Here is a 19473-nt window from a genome sequence, read left to right as displayed (position 1 = left end):
TTGTTACTTACGCTTGATGAAGTGGATGTGTAAGATTGTGGAAGTATACACAGAGGAAAAACAAAAAGTCGTTTGCAAAATACACCACCATTGGGGCCCCAAGCCAAACAAACATTAAAGTGGGGAGGAAGCTGTGATGAGGGTTGGATTTAAAATAAAAATAAAAGAGCTTATTTCTAGCAGAGTCTCTTGGACACCTTAAATCAAACCAAACTCAGGAGCCAGAATCTAAAGCCCCAAGGGTGTATCTTAGTGCAGTGTTGTGGAAGGGGCAGCTAGATTGGGCTGGACCTTGTCTAACCCAGGGTCTTGTCTCTGATAGCAACCAGCGGTGATTAAAGAGAGTGTAAGACCAGGGCAACTAACCAGGAGAAATTCTATGTTAAGCTTTTGTTTATTTTTGTTTTCATATTAAAAATCTGTTAAGCCCAGATGACCTGTAGTCTACTGGCTCTACTCCTCTTTTGAAAATTCACCTATAGGGCTAAAGGAGTGTTGGATCCCATGGTGCTGCTGTCCCTCTCTGTCCCTCTGCATCAGCCTTGGAGAAAGTACCTGGGTTTTATTGTCCTTATTCACGTTTCACACATGCTACTGCTTTTGCTCTAGTCAGATAAAAAGGGATCACACTAAAAAACCCCACAAAACAAGAGACTGTTTATGCAGGTAAAAAGTCTAGAAGACTGCTCTCTGTCAGGCTTTTCTGCGATCTGCTGAGAGAGAGAATATTCCTGCTGCTTGAGACACTCAATTGGATTAGGTATAAACAAAGGGGGGGGGGGGGGGGGGGGGGAAGAGAGAGAGAGGCCTGATCCTCCACTGGAGAGGAGGATTTAGATGACCTGAGATATATTCTGTTTCTTAATATTCCTTGAATAGAAGATGATTGAAATCTCTCATGTGGACAAGTACACACAGAAGACAATGCTATATTAGTGACTCTAAACGTATTAGAGCTCTCTGCTTCTGATCACAGTGGTACATCGGCTGGAATAGTAATAGGGAATGAATGGTTTTTACCTAGACGGACAGCACTGTTCTTCCATAATGGAAAGGGAAAATTGGTACTGAAAATGCCATTGACTCAAATTTTTGACTGTCAGTACACCTGCGTGTGATACTTCCCATCTTGTGGTTTCAGAGCACTTTACAAACCTGAATACATTTATTTTTTTTCCTCACTGCTTCCAAAGATTGGGGGTTACTATCCAATATTGCATGTTTGAAAGGACTAGGACCATGTTCACTAGGGTATATTCCTGTCAGGCAGCAGACACTTTGTCCTGTGCAGAAGTAGATGGATATGTGCAATTTTTGCACGTGGGCACTTACACCGCTCAGGTACTTGCCCTTCCCTTTTAAAGAAACCAGAATGTGATCGATGTGCATGTATTTGAAATGTCAGGTTGTGCAGAGCAGGGAAGAGGCTTGTAAACAAACATCCACGGGGGGACACTCAACTGAAGGTGGAGTCCACTAGAGATGCGGGCAAGAGTTTCTTGCCCTGCTCACTAGACCGCACTGCTCCTCTAGTGCGTGTAAGATTAATGCCCAGGGTGCAGCACGCTCCTCTGTCTCAGGCTGAAGGTGTGGTGCTGCTGTGTCCCACAGAGCCCTCACCCTTGTCCTGGGGAAGTGTGAAATAGCACCTCTGTGGAGAGGTACGGGGGACTGCTGACAGAGGTCTGATACCCACATGCATGGCAGGAATTCCCTTTCGTGTGGTCTGGTGTGACATCAGCACTTCCCAGCTGGCTTATCAGTGGTTTTGTAATCTACTGGATTGACAAATAAATGCTACTTCAGCCCAGTATGGCTGTCTGCTCCAGAGAGCATGACAGTGAAGGGGAGCTTGAGATGTTTGGCTGCAGCCCCATTTCAGTCTCTTACAGGGCTGCTGGAGGGACTTGCTGCAAAAGCACCTTCTCTGCCAGCTTCTCATGACCCTGGAGGAGCTGCTAAGTGCTTTAGTGCAGGGGGAACATGGATGCTCCCTGGTGCTGCACATGGACAGTTGGCCTTGGCTTTGGGCTCCTGGAGGGACTGGGCAAGGTGGAGCGTTGGGGTCTTAAAAAAGAGTGAAGAAGCAAGGTAGACTGGGGAGGAGAGAAGTAATACTATCAAATGGATTTGTGTGGCGCCAGCTTCATATCTGAATTGGAGCTGTCAGGGAGAATGAGATCCAGACTCTGTGCTGTTCTCCAGAGAGAAGCCGTTACAGAGCGATTGCTCTGTTAAGTGCTGGCTCCACCTCTGTGCCCCAGGTTTGGCTGACTTTTGCAAGGAGAAAACCAACAAGATCTGGCATGATCCTTTCTCCTTTCCGACTGGCTTTTCCCTGCCTTTCTGCACACTTTGATTTACTTTCTTTCCCTTGTTTATTGTTTTTATCACCTGAGCATCTCCCACTGAATGCTTCTCCTGGCTCTGTTGGGATCTTCAGCCCACCCTTACCTGCCTCTCAGCTCCATCACCTTGCCCTGTTTTTCCTCCTCAATCTTTTCTGGCTCCCTCCTTTCAGCATACAGTTGTACTCTAACATCTACCCAGTAAGTGAACATGTGTGTGCGTGTATTTGTTGCATCCAGTACAGGAAGGCATGGGGTGAATGTCTTAAACATTTAACTACCTTTGATTTTTCATGTACTGCTCCATCCTCTGTTCTGGGACTTGCCTTTGGGGGAGTCATGGCATCTCTTGCTGGTGTTCTTGTCCTCTTCTGTTTCCCTGGTGACTTTTCCTGGCTGCATAGGGGAGCAGGAGGGGAAGATGCAGAGTGACTCTGTGGCTCCTTTCTTATTCTGCTGGAAATAGTCCTGTCCTCCTCCTACCTTCTGGTCAGAGCCCTTTTCTGGCCAGTCTAAATGGACTGGAAGGTAAGGAGGAGGATTTGGCCTTCAGTTCAGCCTGCCAGGGTCTTCAGGGACACTGCCAGGTGTTTTCCCTCACCTCCTTGAGAAGGAGCTGCTCTTTACTTAAGTAGGAAGAAGTAATTAAAGCAAGGTCATGGTCCTCTCCTCAGACCCAGTACAGAGGTACGAGTCAGGTATTTTTCATTGCTGTTTCTGACAGGTTGACCAGCCTGGATCACGGTGCTAGGGACCTGAAGCAAGGATCCTGACTGATGTTTAGTACGACCTGACTTCTTGAGAACAAGTATTTCTCTGAAGGCCTGTCCCCTCAAAGCAGCACGCAGGTAAGGCAGACGGTGCTCCTAATGCTCAGGCTCAGCTGCTGCTGGGCTCAGGGCATGCCGCAGTGGGCTGAGCAGAGGATTTTTTCAATTCATTTGGCTCAAGGGGGGCTTTGTTGCCTCTGCCTGCAATGAAAGGGTGAAACCTTGTATTGTATTTTCGGCACAGGGAATGTTTTCCAGCAAAAATGTACTTTTGGAGGGTCAAGACTGTTCATGTGATTGAGATAAATATAGGCTAAAAGTGTGGGAGGAGTATGCTGAAAGAAGAAAAACGTTACATGTGATGTATTAATAAAACAATACTTAAACCTCGTGTTCTAAAATAATTTTATATTGAAAATTACCTTAATTTAAACAAATTTTTTGAAGAAAAGGAATAAAGTAGTATTTGTTAGGGGGAAGGGATTAAGTAAGAAATTAATTTAATCATTTAGTTTTCAACTGGACAAGATGTTTCAGGTCATCCAAAAGTGGAAAAAAACCAAAAACCAACAAACAGAAAAGCCTTGCAGTTCTAATTGCTATGCCTCATGGAAACCAGATCTAGAAAAGATGAGGCCCTTTAGTCCAAACCCTTAATCCCTTACTAGTATGTAACATCGTTCCCAGCAGCTTCTACCAGTCCTGTTTTAAATGACGGGATTTTCCCTTGTCCCCTTGGGATACTATTGCACGGTCTAATAGAATTAATCTGCTTACTTCTTTTTCAACCCCTGACCACTGCAGATGCAATTAGTAGTAGGCGATGGGAGGATTCTGTTTCCTATGCTGTATTATGAAGGCTTAGGGCTGCATTGTGTTAAACCAGACATCAGTTGCAAGCATGTATGCATGAGTGTGGCTTATCTGTCAGTACTCATTACAGCCCCATAAGCATCTCTGAACTTTCTACAGTCCTAATTCAGGATCTGATAAGGCACAGACTAATGTATTTGAATGCCTGTGAGAAAGATAGCATGATTAGAAACTGAAGTGAAATGCAAAGGTACATGCTGTTTGTGCTAGAGTCTCTCAGAGGCAATTTACTTTCTGCAGCATTCTCTGGCCTCATTTTTGATTTTTTTTTTTCAGACAGTTTGGTAGGAACTGTATGAAGTAGCTTTTTGCTGTGCATGGTGCTGCTGGAGGTACCACTGCACCTTTCCATCTGTGAATTTCAGGCTTGTCTTAGATGAATGTTATGGGCTTCTGCTGATGTTTACTGGAAGGCTCCAGTCAAATAACCAGTTGAATATAAAGACAAAAAAAAAAATGGAGCAGGAAAATCATATCTGGTCTCAAACTGTGCCAGAGGAGGTTTAGATTGGATATTAGGGAAAAATTCTTCACTGAAAGGGTGGTCAAGCATTGGAACAGGCTGTCCAGGGAGGTGGTGGAGTCACCATCATTGGAAACATTCAAAAAACAGGTAGATGCAACGCTTACGGATGTGGTTTGGAGGTGGACTTGGCAGTCCTGGGTTAACAGTTAGACTTTATGATCTCAAAGGTCTTTTCCAACCTAAATGATTTTATCAGTCTATGATTATTTAGTGTGTCTCCACTTAACACAGTACAGCTTCCTTCTGTTTTGCTCCTCGAATTTGGAACAGTTTTGGTAATGAGAACTGTTAATCGGTTTCTAAAACACATGGATGGAGTTTCAACCTGTTTGTACCTGGAGACTACAGCAACAGCTGTTTTTTAAAGACTCTTTGTATTGACACTTGGATTTATCCATTTCCAAAATGAATTAAAAAATGCTTCCTAATACAGAAAGTGACTACAGTATAATTGCTGTTGGATTTTTGAATGAGACCGCAATGTGAAGCGGGGCCAGGAGTCCTGAAAAACTGCATGTGCCAGCCTTCCACATGGGCCACGTCTGATGGCACTAAAGGAGAAGGTTATAACCCTGTTCCTCCTCCCTCCCAGTAAATCCCTGACTCTAACATGCCATAGCTTTCCCGGAGCATTTCGTCAAATAGAAAGCCTAAATGTAAACCTAGCCACTGGTCCAGTGTTCCATTATCAAGATAAGTTAATTAAGCATATTAAAATTGACTAGATTGCCTGTGTTTTTCAGATCAGAATTTCTTAAACGCTGATTGAGTTGCAAAGCTTTGATGTGTTCAATGAGTCTGGTGCTAATTTGCCCATTGTTTTTAATTGGTTGAAATTCTTTTCTAGCATGGTGCCTGGCTGCTTCATGTGGGTTTGTAGGGTACTTTAAAGGATGGGGAGGTGGTGACTGAAGCAAGGTGTAATGATCCGTAGCACTTGAGATCATCTGCAGGTTATGTTCCCTGTCCCTGCTTTGCCAGTCAAGCTTTATTCCAGTGGAAGTGTCAGTAAACCCAAGGCAGATGGGTATGTTTCTCCTCTGTTTTATCCTTTTCCCTGGAAGCTGGTCTTGCTTTTGGCTTGCTTTTTTTTTTTTTTTTGTCCTTTCAAAAGCTGCATTTTTCAAGCAGAGAGCTATTGACCCCTTTCAGTGCAGTCACAAAGAAATCCAAGATGAAATGGAGGCTGAGGGCCTGCAGGGAATGAATGAATATATATATATATGTATATATACACACACACATATATATATATTCTTCCACCCACCCCCCCCACCCCCCCCCAAGTCATCTTCTTACTGCATCCCCTGCCAGTCTGGCTATTGTTTGAGACTCCACATGGGATACTAGTTGCCATATTAGGAAAATGGCATCATCCTACATTCTTTCAAAAAATTGATTTTTTACAGTTGCCTTTTTTTTCCTTGCTGAAAATTGTTTTGGCTTTTGTGGAAGCTCTAGGCAAAAGGAGGGTGGTAGCCTATGGTATGCATGTATACAGTCTTGGTCTGTGCAAAAGAATTTGCTTTGGCTCTTTTGCTACGGTTTAGGTGATTAGGCAAAGCAGCAATAGCAAATGAGGTTCAGCTACTGTGATAGGAGCAGAGGATGTTGATCTGCATTTTCCCACATCTTGAACTCAGTAATAATCCTCCTCGCCTTTTGTTTTTTCTTGCTTAAGTAGATGCTCAGGCAGTGGTGCAGAGGCATGGAATTACAGAAACATAGAATCATTTAGGTTGGAAAAGACCTTCAAGATTATCACATCCAACTGTTAACCCAGGACTGCCAAGTCCATCACTAAATCATGTCCCTAAGCACCGCATCTACACATTTTGAACTCTTCCAGGGATGGTGATTTCACCACCTCCCTGGGCAGCCTGTTCCAACGTTCAGTGAACAAATCTTTCCTAAAGAACAGTGTGTCCCTCTGTGTTGCTCTTCATTCACAACCTACCATTTAATCAGTGTATGCCTCCAGTCCTGATGCAAGGACACTTGGACTCTTACAGGGGGATCCTGCCTTTTGCTCCCAAGGTGCTCCCCTCCAAATTGTCCCCGTTTCAGTGCTTGAAAGTTTTAGGTGAAAATCTCCACCAGAATTTTATGATTTGTGGTTGAGAACTGGGACAAAAACAGTACTGCTGAACTGGGGCTTCTGTTCCTCCCCATTGCCTGAAGACGTGGTTTGTGAAATGGCACTAATCCTCATTTTGCTGTGTTAGATGAGGACATGGGGCTGCACAAACCTGAACCTCCTGCTCCCCTTTTGTGCTTTGTTCATTCCTGCTGATGTGCTGAGTGATGTGCACCAGTTTGGGCTACCAGCTTCCTCTGCTCTGCTTGATGTCCAAGTCCACTGCTGGGGATGACCATAGCTCCATTATCCCCAAAGGCAGCTGTAACATTTGAGCCTGTAGGAAGCAAGGCTGCATGCAGCGATACTTTAGAGGCTGAGATGCTTCTGCAGGCAGCGGGCTTGGGTCAGAACATGCGCCAGCTCAGGAAAAGGACTGAAAATGTCCCTGAGGTTTCATTTTTGTTTTGTGTTGCAGCCATCACTTGATGAACAGAAACTGCCCACTTCTTGGAAATAAGTCTGAACTCCAAAGAAATCCACTCAGTGACTTGTGCAAAGGAACAGCCGGAGCAACATGAGCATAAATAAGGCTCAATCTCCTGGCTCCAGAAAGCAGAGGCAGAGTCTAGAGTGGGAAAAGCATAGGTCTGGGAGCTGGGAACACAGCCAGCTCTTGGAGGGGAGTGAGCGTCTGCTTGTGTGTGTGCACGTAAGAGTTGGGCACTCTGGTATCAGTAATTGGGATACAGTCTTCAGTGACGCTCCCTATGCTTGCCATCGCTTCTGACTCCCTGTGATACCCTGTCGATTCCTATAAAAATCTGTTCGGTGACTGGTAGTGTTGCAGAGTTCTTAAAAATAAAAGCAGACAAAACCCCACTCCTCAGAAATAGCAGCAACAAATTTTTGGGTTCATTTGCCACAGTCATGTCATAACACTCAATCTCTGTTATGCTGAGGTGTGATCATGGGAGTATAAACAAGGAGAATACTTTCTATGAACATTATTTTTTTCAGAAAAGTAATGGTTTGATATTGTTATTATTATTATACCTGTGTATGCATTGGCAATACACGCTTTTTGCTTTTCAACATGTTGAGTAATTGGACAACTTGTAAAGAAATTGCAATTTTGTGAAAATGGAGTAAGGGCTTTTTAAAGGCTCAGTATTTTTTGTAAAAGCCTGGAAATGGAGTCTGCATTGACCAAAGGAAGCAGATATCATATTGAGAAAGTTCTAGTTTTCTTTAATTTTTCTTTAGGCTATGAGTTAAATTGTTTGAAGAAGCTGTGCTACTCTTGCATCTCTTCAGAATGAGTCTCCAAGAGAATCTTCCGGTACAATAAACTGTGCTTATACTAGAGATACAATTGTGGAAGCCTCCTGGGCTTTACTGAGATGCTTGAGTTTGTATCAGTATGGCAGGGGAATGTCCTTATGTAGCTTTTGCTTCATGAAAGGTGATTTGGTGCCTCCCAAATGCTGTCTGCTGTGGTATTAAGAGGAGGTATCACTCACAGCAGGCAGTGTGAGACACGATGCCCCATGTGCTCGGTTCTCAAATTACTAGTGAAGCGGCTAATGACTGTTGACATGTACATGGCTGTTGTTGGACATCTGAGTTAACATTGTGCAGATAAATGGGACGCTCCTCACCTCAGCTATTGTTTCAAGCTCTCTGCAAACTCCTACGCATCGCGTCCTGGTTACAGTCTGCTTGCATTTATAACTGGCCTGATAACTGTCATGGCCAACAACGATATGTGTGTTGTATGCGTGCTTATAAGTGAAAGACAAGCGTAAAGGGTGAGTGTCAGGTCAGCGATGCATCCAGAGGTACTGGGAACATGGTCACATTGCCCCTTTCAGTCTTGCTCTAAGCGTGCCCGGCCAGCTGCGAGCCTCTGGCCCTGAGGAGCACTGCTTGGGACCTTGGCTGCGGCAGCAGGAGGTTTCAGCTCTTAATTTCTGCTGTTGAAGGTGCTGTAAGGTAACGTGTCAGGCTGTAAGTGGCTGCTGACAATGTGGCACGTGTTTACCACTTCTGTCTCTTAAGGGTCTAGAGGTGACACAAATAGCCAGAGGGCTCCAGCGTCTACAGCTGACTCTGCCAGAGGCTGACTGACCTTCTTTCGGAGAGGTATTGCCCCAGAGACTTGGAGCTGGGGCTTCTGATGTTAACCGTGAGGACCGGTTTTGGCTGTGTGCGTTTTCCTATGGAGTCGGGAGCTCGTGTGACTTGTAAATGATAATGAAGGAGGAGGAAACAAACTGTCATTAGAAAAATATATCTGTTAGTTCCTGTCACGGAGTTCTAATGCCAGTGGTAATTTAAATCTTTTTTTGACTGACTATATCATGGGTAAAGTGCTTTGTCAAGGGAAAATGGGGTTTACCTGATTTGACAGGGCAGGAAAGCAAATCTGCCTTTCATCGCTGCGCTTAGCCTTGGGTGGAGCAGCTGAGATACGGTATCACTCAGAATGGCAGCAAAGGCTTTGCATCGCTTATTGTGAGACCTACAGAAGTACATTTGCTTTTGATTTGTGAATTTTAAAAAATATTGAGTGAAGCTGGGGACTTAGTTTAAGAGCTGCCAGAGCTATTCTCTCACTGTAGAGATTTCTGGGGAAGCAGATGTATGAGGGGTATATGTGTGTGTATGTGAAGCTTTTTTTCCTTGAAGCTTATGAGTAAAAGCTGGGATCAGTGAAAGGCGATAACTGTTAAAATCAGTAATAAGGAATAGTATTACCCTATAAGTAGTGAAGTGGGTTTGGAGAGTTTTGCATTCAATTACTAGCTCTGTGCCTAGCCTGCATTTTGACAGCGTGAAGTAGCTTGATTCCTGTCTGCCTGCCTTCCCCATCTGTATGAGGACAGTAATACAGCTGGTAAGTTTTGTCTTGTAGAAAAAGGTGACAGAAGTATTTTATTTTGTGTAGAAACCGTCTTTTGTAGAAACTTTGCATTCCTTTTCAGGGAAACCTGAAGATGAAGAAGTTTTCATTCTGGAGGGTTTAGCTTTTTTTTTTTTTTTTTTTTTTCCTCCTCCTATTGCTCCTCCTTTCTGTGATAAAGCACAAATGGGGAAGGGAAGAAAAAAAGGAAAGAGGTAATCCAGAAATTAGGTTCATGTAAAAAACTGCCCATCAAAAAATGTCAGTATGTCTTGAATTAAAAAAATAAGTTGAAAAACACTTGAATTTTAAACTTGCAGAATATAAGAAGGGTTATTATTACTCTTGAATGCCCTGACCTTTTTTTAAAAGCTGAGATTTCTTGCTTGTATTGCTGTGTTTATTTAATGCAAAATCTTGAGAGCTCTTTTGCTTGAGAGTAGCTTACATGTAGGTCAGCTCCTGGACAGGCTTGTGGACAGTGAAGATCATGATAATCTAATGGCTGATTTGTCCTTTGTGAAATGACTCATTCTCCAGTTAGCTTCTAGTGGATGTGAGGTGCATCCTTGGCAGACAGTACATTTGTTGACAGTACTGGTAGATAAGAAACTAGGGATTGAACAGCCTTGGACATGCTTGTGCTGGACACTTGGTGCTGTGTGGCAGGAACTGTAAGGTAGACATAACGTTTTGTGACGAGATGACATGGGGGATATAATGGCAGGGCTCTGCCTGTATTTTAGCTTCAGTGTCCAGCTCGTGGAAGTCTTGAGCTGACCAGCACTGTCTGCAGCTGTTACTTTTCTGGAAAAGTGAAGCACATCACATGTGTGAGTGGACCAGCCTCCCTAGCAGCATGTGCAAAAATAAATAAATTCCAAAGAAGTATGTTTAAGCAACATAAACTTCCTTTTTTAGTAATTTGTGGAAGGTTTATTTTCAAATCCCCAACACTCACCAGGTGCTAATTTTCAGATGGACTGTAGCGCTGGCTGGAAGTTTTAAAGTATGTTGGAGCTGTAACAGGCTCAGTCACTGCCTGCTGCATGGCACGAGCCAGCCCCTCAGCTCAGGAGGGCAGGAGGGAGCTTTTCCTGGGAACTGGCTCTCTGTAATTGCCATCTCAAACTGTTTCTGGCAGCTTTCCCTGGTGACTGTTGATGGCAGGATATTAGTTTACAGCTACCTGACCCACTGGTTTCCCCTTGTTCTGCAGTAGGGGTGTTTATTTGGCTTGGCCATTTCTGCCTGCTGTCAGGGTAGCCCTTGCTGATGCTAGAGACAGGCAGACAGACACCCAGTGCAATACAGATGACATGTATGTTGAGGTAGAATTTGTCAGTTACTCTTCAGACTGAGCTGGACCATTCATGACCTTTGTGGCTGCAAAGTACATCCAAGAATACATTCCAAGGAGGCTAAAAATAATATCCTAATTTTTAATTTATTTCTCCCACAAGTATTCAGTCAACAAGATGGAAAGCAATCAGTTTGTCCTTTTTTTCCCATGCTTAAGTGTTCAGATCTCACAATGAAGTTATAAGTTTATCGCAAGTTATTGGCTTGTTAGTTGAGTTGGCTTAGTGTATAGATCACGTTACTGGAAAGTGGGATCACTTGCCAGAACTGCCTTTGTGTTTCCATTTCCCTTTCCATCTCCCAATTTTGCATGTTATCTGGTAGCAGCACTGAAGGCCAAACTCTCACTGAACTGATTGGAACCAGGAGTTGGCATTCCACTATTCCATCTCCTTCTGCCAAAATCCAGTGTTCAAAATAAAGACTGTACGTTCAGGCTATTTACATGAATACAATTTATGGTCATTTAAAATACCTGAAGATCAGTACAGCAAAGCTCTGATCCTCCTAGTGACTCAGTATGACCACACAGTGGTTGAAGTTGAGTATACTCAACAAGTTTTCTTAGGAAAAGTGGGTAAGTGATGGTGGCTTTTAAAAAGGAGTAACGAAATTTTTGTTGTTGTTATTTTGTGGGTTTTTTAAGATACAGTTAGATATGACTCATTTGGAAAACTTCAGACTAGCTAGACGTAAGTGTAAACTGGAATCTAGACGTTTAGGACTAGCAATATAAATCCCTAGGGGTACTCAGTAGTCCTGAGTATTAGGTGTACAAAGCTAAAAGTGCTGCCTTAGCTGCTTGAGATCTTGGTCTTTTGCTATATGTTTTTTATATTGACCAAGAGTAATCGTAATTGATGGAAAGTGTAGTGACCTGATGTTTCTTCTCCTAGGGATAGAAAATCAGCTGTGTGTATCAAGTCTGTGAATCACATCTCTGTGCTAGATCATTTATACAAAAGGCAGAAATTACACAAACCTTTTTCCAAAATCTTGACAGAGACCATAAATCTTCATAAATTCAAGTTGAAATTAAGCAAATAGTTTCAGTCAAAAAAAGGGTTACATATGTATTTGTAAACATCAAAATATTTACAGATTTTTTAATTAAACATGTTTTTTAGAAACGCCAAAGTTGATGATTTCAACATTTAAAAATGAAAACCACATTTTCCTATTAAAAATTGATCCAAACATTTTATAAAAAGAGGTCTTGGTTTGTTTGGTGTGGTGGTTTAGGGGAGGGTGTTGTGGTTTGTTTTGGTTTGGGTTTTTTTAGTTAGAAAATAGAAAAGAATAAAGTTTCATCTTAGATTGAACAAAACTTTGGAGAGCTGATGTGAAGAAATACCTTTGTATTGTTTTCTTTCAGAAGAAAAATCTTCCAGTTCAAACTGAAGCAATTCCTCTGCTTTTTTTTTTTTTTTGTTGTTGGTTTGGTTTGGTTTGTCACCCAAACAACAAAATCTGTTGATCATCTAGCTATGTTCTTTCTGATAATACTGATGCAGAGTAATTTTTCTTGGGTTTTGCTAATATAAAATTTGTTTGTGCCCCATCACTGGAGGAGTTTGTGGTTTGTCTGGCAGGAGAATGACCATTAGAGCATTACTCTTGCTTCTGCCGAGTTGCTTTTGTCACTCGCAGTTGCAGGTAGCCTGCTTGCCATAGCTTTTCTTGCTTTCCCATCCACCTCTGAGCTACTGAATACTCTCAGCTGCAAGTCAAGGAATAAAGCATGGGTGCTCATAGTTATCATTAAATATTTTCTTTGCTAATTCTCTTATTGTATCCCAGTGACTTGCAGCTGAGGATTAAAATAACTGCCCTCAGCACCAGCAGTGGGCTCTGTTTGAAACCTCCAAAGCATATTGGTTATATTTTGCCTCTCCTGCCTGTATCTCTCATATGATGCCTTCCCTAATGAGTAGCTTGCTTCTCCCGATCCCAGGTGATGCTATTACTGAGGAATTTTGGATGGATACCATTATACACATATCGGAGGTGCCCCCAGATTTGGGATTTGAGCTTTGATTTAAAGGGGAGGAGATGCAGGAAGGGAATGTTTTTAGTAAAGACCTAGGCTGTAGTACTCTGCAGAACTGTTTTAGATATGCTCATCAGGCAGGGAGGTCTGTGGGTTCAGTGGAGGGCTCAGCAAGCTTTTCAGATGTTTCCATGCACTGCTCAGGGCTGCTGTCCCAGGCACGTACTTCATTAATGCTTCTGGGAAAGGCATTCTGGGAATAATCAATCAGCATTGCTCTGGGTTTCTTCTCTATCAGAGCTGCTCTGTCATGTCTTGCAGTGCGGTTCATTTTGGTTTTAATTTCTGAATGAAGGATCGATTTGCACAGATTGTTGTAAAATTGGTGTAGTTGGCTGGGGAGTACACACTCTGTATGTAGGAACTGGCCTTCTGCTACTAGAGCTGCCCTTTGCAGCAGTAGTGGGAATTGGATGCTATGAATTAATCGCCTTGAGGACACCTGTATAATGCGCACATTGGCCAGTCCCTTCTGATGTTCCATGTCATTGCTCACAAAGGAGCAAAGGACTGTACTTCTTTTCCCCCAGAGTTCAACTGGAGGTGACACTATATTCCAGGGAGGTAGTTCTTTAACCTCTCTTAATGAGTAACTTTATACTGTGCAGTCTCCTACGACAACAGCTGTCACTACTAGAAGGAAAAGAAGCTCTTTGGCAAGGCAGCAAGGCTGTACAAATTGTTAAGAGAGGAGGGAAGGCACGGGCAGGGAGCTGAGGTTACAGCAGGAGGCATGAGCATTCCCAAGCTCCAAAGAGTGCTCCTGATTTTTGCATTTCATGCACCCCTAGGTAGTGTTTGTTTAATGTTTCTAGTCATGGTGAATGAAAGCAAAAAAATCCCAACTGGATAGTGTATCAGTACTGTGACAATGAGGAAGGTTAGACTATCTGTTGTGTTTTCTGTAGAGCATTGTATCTTGAATAATGTTTATGGCTAAGATGCTCAAATGCTGACACAGCATCAAATAAGGTGGGAAAGGGCCATTGTGACATCTTTTTCAAACTAGACACAGGGCTTCTTTGAATTAGGTCTGGTTTGAATCAGAGCATCTTAATGCAGCAATTTGTCATACATTTATTTCTTCTGTTCATGGTCATTCTTCCCCATATATCTGCAATTGTATAATGTCCGTATGGCAGCTCCAACAATTGTCTGGGAGGCAGCTAGCACTACAGAAGCTCTGTGATTATAGTTCCAGTCCTCTGTCAGATAACTTTATCCTCTGCAGTTGTTTTGAATGCCAGTGGCCTGTAGATCATCGGTGAATTGAAGATGCTCAGGGACCAGGTTTGTGTGGTTTTTAGCTCTTGTCTGTAACTTTCTTAGTTCATGGTGTTCTTTGGTCTTCCCTCAAATACTGAACCTCACTAAAGTAAGACCATCCCAATCTCTGCCAACATCAGCTGTACAGGGGAGGGGAGTGGAACAGGGCATCATGAACAGGGAGGGGAGGGGAGTGGAACAGGGCACGTAAACCTGCCCAAAGCACCATGACTGAAATCTGAATGTCACTGAAGTTGGTAATACTCCCACTCCCCTCTTTGGCACTAGAAGTTTATCCCCTTACTGATGAAGAACCTCTTCCCTTTGTGAGTGTAAGATTTAATGGATCATTTGCTCTCAACTGACCTTTTCTGCTACAGACTGTCTTTGAAGCCTGGCGATGTGTGTGCATATCCATTAATCATGACACTGGTAGGCTGTGCCTGGCCAAAACACAGCTCCAGGAATTGCGACTGCTACCTATAGGTGGCTAGTAAGTTTGGAAATTTCCTGCAGTGGGAGGAGGTAGAACTAGGTGGGAGCATACACAGCTCTGAGAAATATAAGGAAGTCACAGTAAGTTTGGCCAGCTGTCCCCGGTGCCTTCCCAGTGAGCAGTTACAGGAAAACACACAGCCCAAGTAGATCTGGGAATGTGCTTTTGTTGTCAGCCAGTAGAGACGTTGCCTTACTCTCTGCCCTTATGCTTTACAATTAGAAAAGCTCCTTCTCTCAGGCACTCTGTGAAGGCCAGTGTGTGTGTGTGTGTGGGGGGGGTACCTGCCCCAGCCGGTCCCCCTGTGCATTGCAGAGGTTTGCAGAGCCTCAGCGATGCCCGTTGCCTGGATACAGGGCAGCCCTGCATCCCAGTCCCCCACCCAAAGCAGGGGGCTGCGGAGGGAGAGCTGGGGGAATTAAGCCCTGTAGGCTCGGAGGCAGGAGCTTTTAGTCCAACTGATGCAGCTTGTAAGCTCAGAGTTTCCTTTTACTTTGCTGTTATTATTATTATTTATCATTATTATTGATAGGAGAAAAGTGCAACCCAGCTGCTCAGCGCAGAGATCTGAGGGCTCCTGCAGGGTGAAGCGCTTCATGCCACTTAGAAAACCAGCCATTGTGCTGTCTCTTGAATAAGCATTTTATTTCACATGCTTGTTCTGAGCCTCCTGCTGTTGCTCACACTACAACTGCTGACAAGTAGCCATCCTGGCAACATGACATCAGAGCCTGTAAGCTGCCTTCCCCCTGGCTAAGACCCTGGGAGAACAATATGAAGAAGGCTGTTGAATATTTAAAATAAAGTATTTCCTCTTAAACATGAAAATGCTCTTTGCGCTTCATATACATCACTGCTTGGTGACAGTGATTGCCCAAGTCATGCATTATTCCTGTGCTCAGATAGGACAACACTAACAGTACTACAAGAACTTTCTCCTCTCTCCTTTGCTGAGCACATGGAAGATCATTAGTTGGACGCCCTGTTGATTGGACATGTGTAAATGTCTATGAACTTTACAAACTAGGATCAGTTAAAAGGAATTGTTAAGTTCAGTTACTTTAAATTTGAATAGTTCCTATTGTAATGCTATGGGTTTTGCTGTATATGCCAATGACTGTGCCGTTTCAAACAGTGCTTGGGAACAGTGTCAGTAGCATTAGTAAAATAATGGTAATTAAACTTGAGATTGAGATAGGATGCAAGATCTCTAATAATGAGCCAGGATCCTCTTGTTCAAAGCTCTGTACATTTGCATGACAGAAATACTATCTGATCCAAGAACGTGTACACTCAACTAATATAAGATAAGAAAACAAATGAGTATAATGCAGTGAGGGAGAAATTAACACCGAGGCACCTTTCCACTGACCGTACTAGGTGCAGAGTTTGCTTTTAAATAAGTTCCATGTTGTGTTTCTAAAAACACATTATCATAACCTCTGTGATATGGAGCTCAATGATGGACCAAGTTTGTTCTACATGAAGATTGGCTCATCTTCGTTGCTGAAGGAGGTCAGCACCGAACTTTTAGCTAATATTAGAAACAAAACTGTTGGAAGACTGAAAACCTGGAGGGTTTCAAGACAGACAGTAGAGGGTCAGGAAACTTGGAGCAATTTTTCCTAGGTCTTTAGAAAATACTATTTATGAAGGTATTTGCATCTCTGCAGAATGAGTGCAAAGCGATCGATGGCACAAGCGTATTGTTCTGATGTTGTAGTTCACACCTTTGTATTTCTATTTACACATGTATGAAGAACGGCAGAGGATGAAAGATGCAGCTCAGTGAGACTCCTTGTGAGGTGACTGTTGAAAGGCCAGGCTGAGGGTTAGAATCCGCTTTGTCTTGGCTCTGTGTGTCTATAAATATACATACATATATATGTATGAAAATATGCACACAAAGCCACTGATTGTCACCAAATAGCACTATTCACAGAAGCTTAGTATCTGCTGTAAGCAGAAAGGACAAGCCCTTCTCTTTCCTAATGAAGGCGAAGTTAGATCTAAAATTGCTATAGACTGGTACAGGGTTTTTGTCATAAAACCTGTTTATTCCTCTCTTGTCCCTATCTCCATAAAAAAGCTTTGCTAGGTGTTTTACCAGCTCATTTGTTGAGGTAAACCAAGTACACGCTAACTAGGGGTGTCAACAAAATGCTGTTTTGATCAGTTTTTAGTATTAATATGCCTCTGACCTGTTGGGTTAAGCACTGTACACCATATAAATTTTTCTGTTTAAAAGTCAAAACATACGACTTTCTCTGCCCTGATTCTGCTCCCCCGCCCAGTATAGACAGCAGGCAAAAGGAGGCTGTATAGTTTCTGGAGTGAAAAAGTAGATGGGAGGAGTGAGTGTGCATTCTGGTTCCTGCTGAAATGAAGAGCAGAGTAACATTTTTGGGAACTATATTAGCATGAAGGAGCTTTAAAAGACAGTGACCAGAATGGACATTGAGATTCTTACCTCTGTAGAGAGATCTGCATGAATGTCAAGGCTGGGCTGAAGATCAGCTTTGTTGAGAGCAGGAAAATCATCACTACTCAACTGCCTCTTTGCTGGGAAAGAAACCTCATAGCTCGCAACATACAGAAAGACAAATAGTTGTGGAACTGCAACAAATTCTGGTTGAAACAACTGTTTGAAAGGGTTCTAAAGCAGAGTTAGCTATGCCACACCACTTCCTCTCCTATCCAGCCTATGTTAATAAGTGGTGTGATAGGAGTTGAATTGAACATGTGCAGTATTGAAACACTGGATTTAAAATATGAACCTGATTTTAAGTTTTGTTTCAAAGAACTGTTGGGAGGGTTTTTTCCACAGCATATACAACAGGTCGATCCAAAAGCTATAAAAAGCTTGAAGTCTGGTCTCAGATTTTTATTTAGTGAATCCATAGGTAAAGTATTCACTAAAGAGTTTAGCAGCGTGCTGAGCTGCAAATCCTTTGGGAAACTAGAAGTGTGAAACAGGCTAAAAGGCATTGCCAAAAAAGGCATAATTATTTTTGTGAGGTTAAACAATTAACCCCACTTTCTAGATTCAGCGCCATCCAAAATTCAAAACTTAAAACTAATGAAAGGGAAATGGTACAAGATCAGTGGACTGCTGTCTTTCCCTCCAGCTGTGGGACATCAGAGATGTATAAGTCTTTTTTTTTTTTTCTGTGGGTTTATTGAAAATGCTCTCTTATCTGAGTGATGTGGAAGGGATGGGATGTTGCAGCTGTGTTTGGGCATGACCTTAGTTCTTTCTGCTGGTCTTTCATGACATTGTAGAAGCTTCTTTTGCCCATTATTGATTTTTATTGTTGTTGTTTTGAAGCAATTTACCTGGAAAACATAAGGTCTTGGTTGCCTTCAGAGTGATTTATATGATGATGATGATGACGAGTTAATGTAGTGATGTCATATGCATACTTTTAGAGTTAACAGAATTACGTTTTTAAGTGAGTACGACAGTGTATCAGCCTATCAGAACCAAACCCACCCTCTTATCACTAATCAGATGAAAATGATTAGGAATAAATGCTAAATTTAGATTCAACTGTAATTTACAGGATTGCTTGTTTAAAGATGACCCAACAAAAGGAATCTTGGCTTTGAGGATCATCAGGAAAATTCTCTTTATATATTATGGCTATGTAGCAACCAACTCCAGAGATGAGTTGCTGGAAGTGACACATCTGATTTATTGGCCACTGCAGCTTTGAGGGTGTTTAGGATGTTTATAACAGGTTTGTTTTTTTTTTTTATTTTAGAGAGAGAAAGAAAATACTTTGTGGCTTCTAGACGTGGATGACTTCTGTGCTTACTTTTGGTTCTTAAACTTTGCCAGCCTGTGCTGCTTAGTGTCACTTGCACTTTCCCTACAAAGGGATCTGAGGCTGGTCAGTAGGAGAGCCTGAGCGCAGTGCCCCACCGCTTGCCCCATTGCAGTGGGGCAGCAGCGGGACAGCACTGCAACAGGGCTTTGCCAGAGACAGACAGGTAGATCTGGCAGGACAAAAAATTCTACCATTACCCTGGTGGGAATTTCTGAGCAAATAGTATTCATGCTCCCTGTAGATCTGTTTTCTGCTGTTTCTGGTATATCAGTAGGTCTGCAGCTGGTTTTGGTTCTGCCACTTAAAAATATGGCTGTATCAGTGCATTGCTATTAGAGACTATCTCTCAATGTTGGAGTACTCTGTGGAAGATGTTACAATATAGCTAGTTAGTGGAAGATGCTAGAATTCAGCTAGTTAGTGGAAGATGCTAAGATCTAGCTAGCTGTTTTATATACTGTTTGCCACAGTACTCTCTTTCATGCTAAGTTCACAAATGGTTTCCTAACCTGTATGCAGTGGAATTGCAAGTAGCCCATTGAGTAGTGACATAAGGAAAACACTGATGCCTTTCACTGAAAAACATTGCTTTCCAGACTGGAAAGACTAAGAACTTTAATCTGTGTAAAATGTTGCATCATCTTTAAGTTAGGAGCATATGCAAAAGATGTGTTCTGCTTCATCTATCTCATGAAGCAGATGTCAGATTTTAAAATTTTAGTGAGATTCTCTTCTGTTGTGGTCCAAAAATCTAAACCCTGCCATAGTTTTAATTAAAGAAACAGGTAAAAAAAGTTCTAGATTGCTATCACTACAAGATGCATTCTCCACGAACCACCTTGGTTTACCCTGGTGAAATTTTTAGGGCAATAGCCTAACAATTAGGTTGCTTGTGTTCCCTGGTGAGAACTGAGAAGACCAGGAATGTTGGCCCTAATCTTGTGTCTGAGGATAATGCCCCATCGACCAT

The 19473-nt window shown here is 42.6% G+C and overlaps 1 protein-coding gene across 8 annotated transcripts in view; it reads left to right on the top strand.

The window, feature by feature from the left end:
• The window catches only part of TSPAN18 (tetraspanin 18), a 124602-nt gene that overhangs the window by 60627 nt on the left and 44502 nt on the right, over positions 1 to 19473 (top strand). For 6 of the 8 annotated variants that reach the window (XM_037394008.1, XM_037394007.1, XM_037394009.1 and 3 more), the window contains exon 2: positions 3073 to 3196. The exons of the other annotated variants lie outside the window; for them this stretch is intronic. The gene's annotated coding sequence lies outside the window, so the exon portion shown is untranslated. The remainder of the gene's footprint in view (positions 1 to 3072; positions 3197 to 19473) is intronic. 8 annotated transcript variants of the gene reach the window in all.

Source organism: Falco rusticolus, chromosome 7, assembly GCF_015220075.1.
Source record: "Falco rusticolus isolate bFalRus1 chromosome 7, bFalRus1.pri, whole genome shotgun sequence".
Classification (NCBI taxonomy): Eukaryota; Metazoa; Chordata; class Aves; order Falconiformes; family Falconidae; genus Falco; species Falco rusticolus.
Note: the sequence above shows the minus strand (reverse complement) of the source record. Positions and strands in the feature narration are given on the sequence as shown.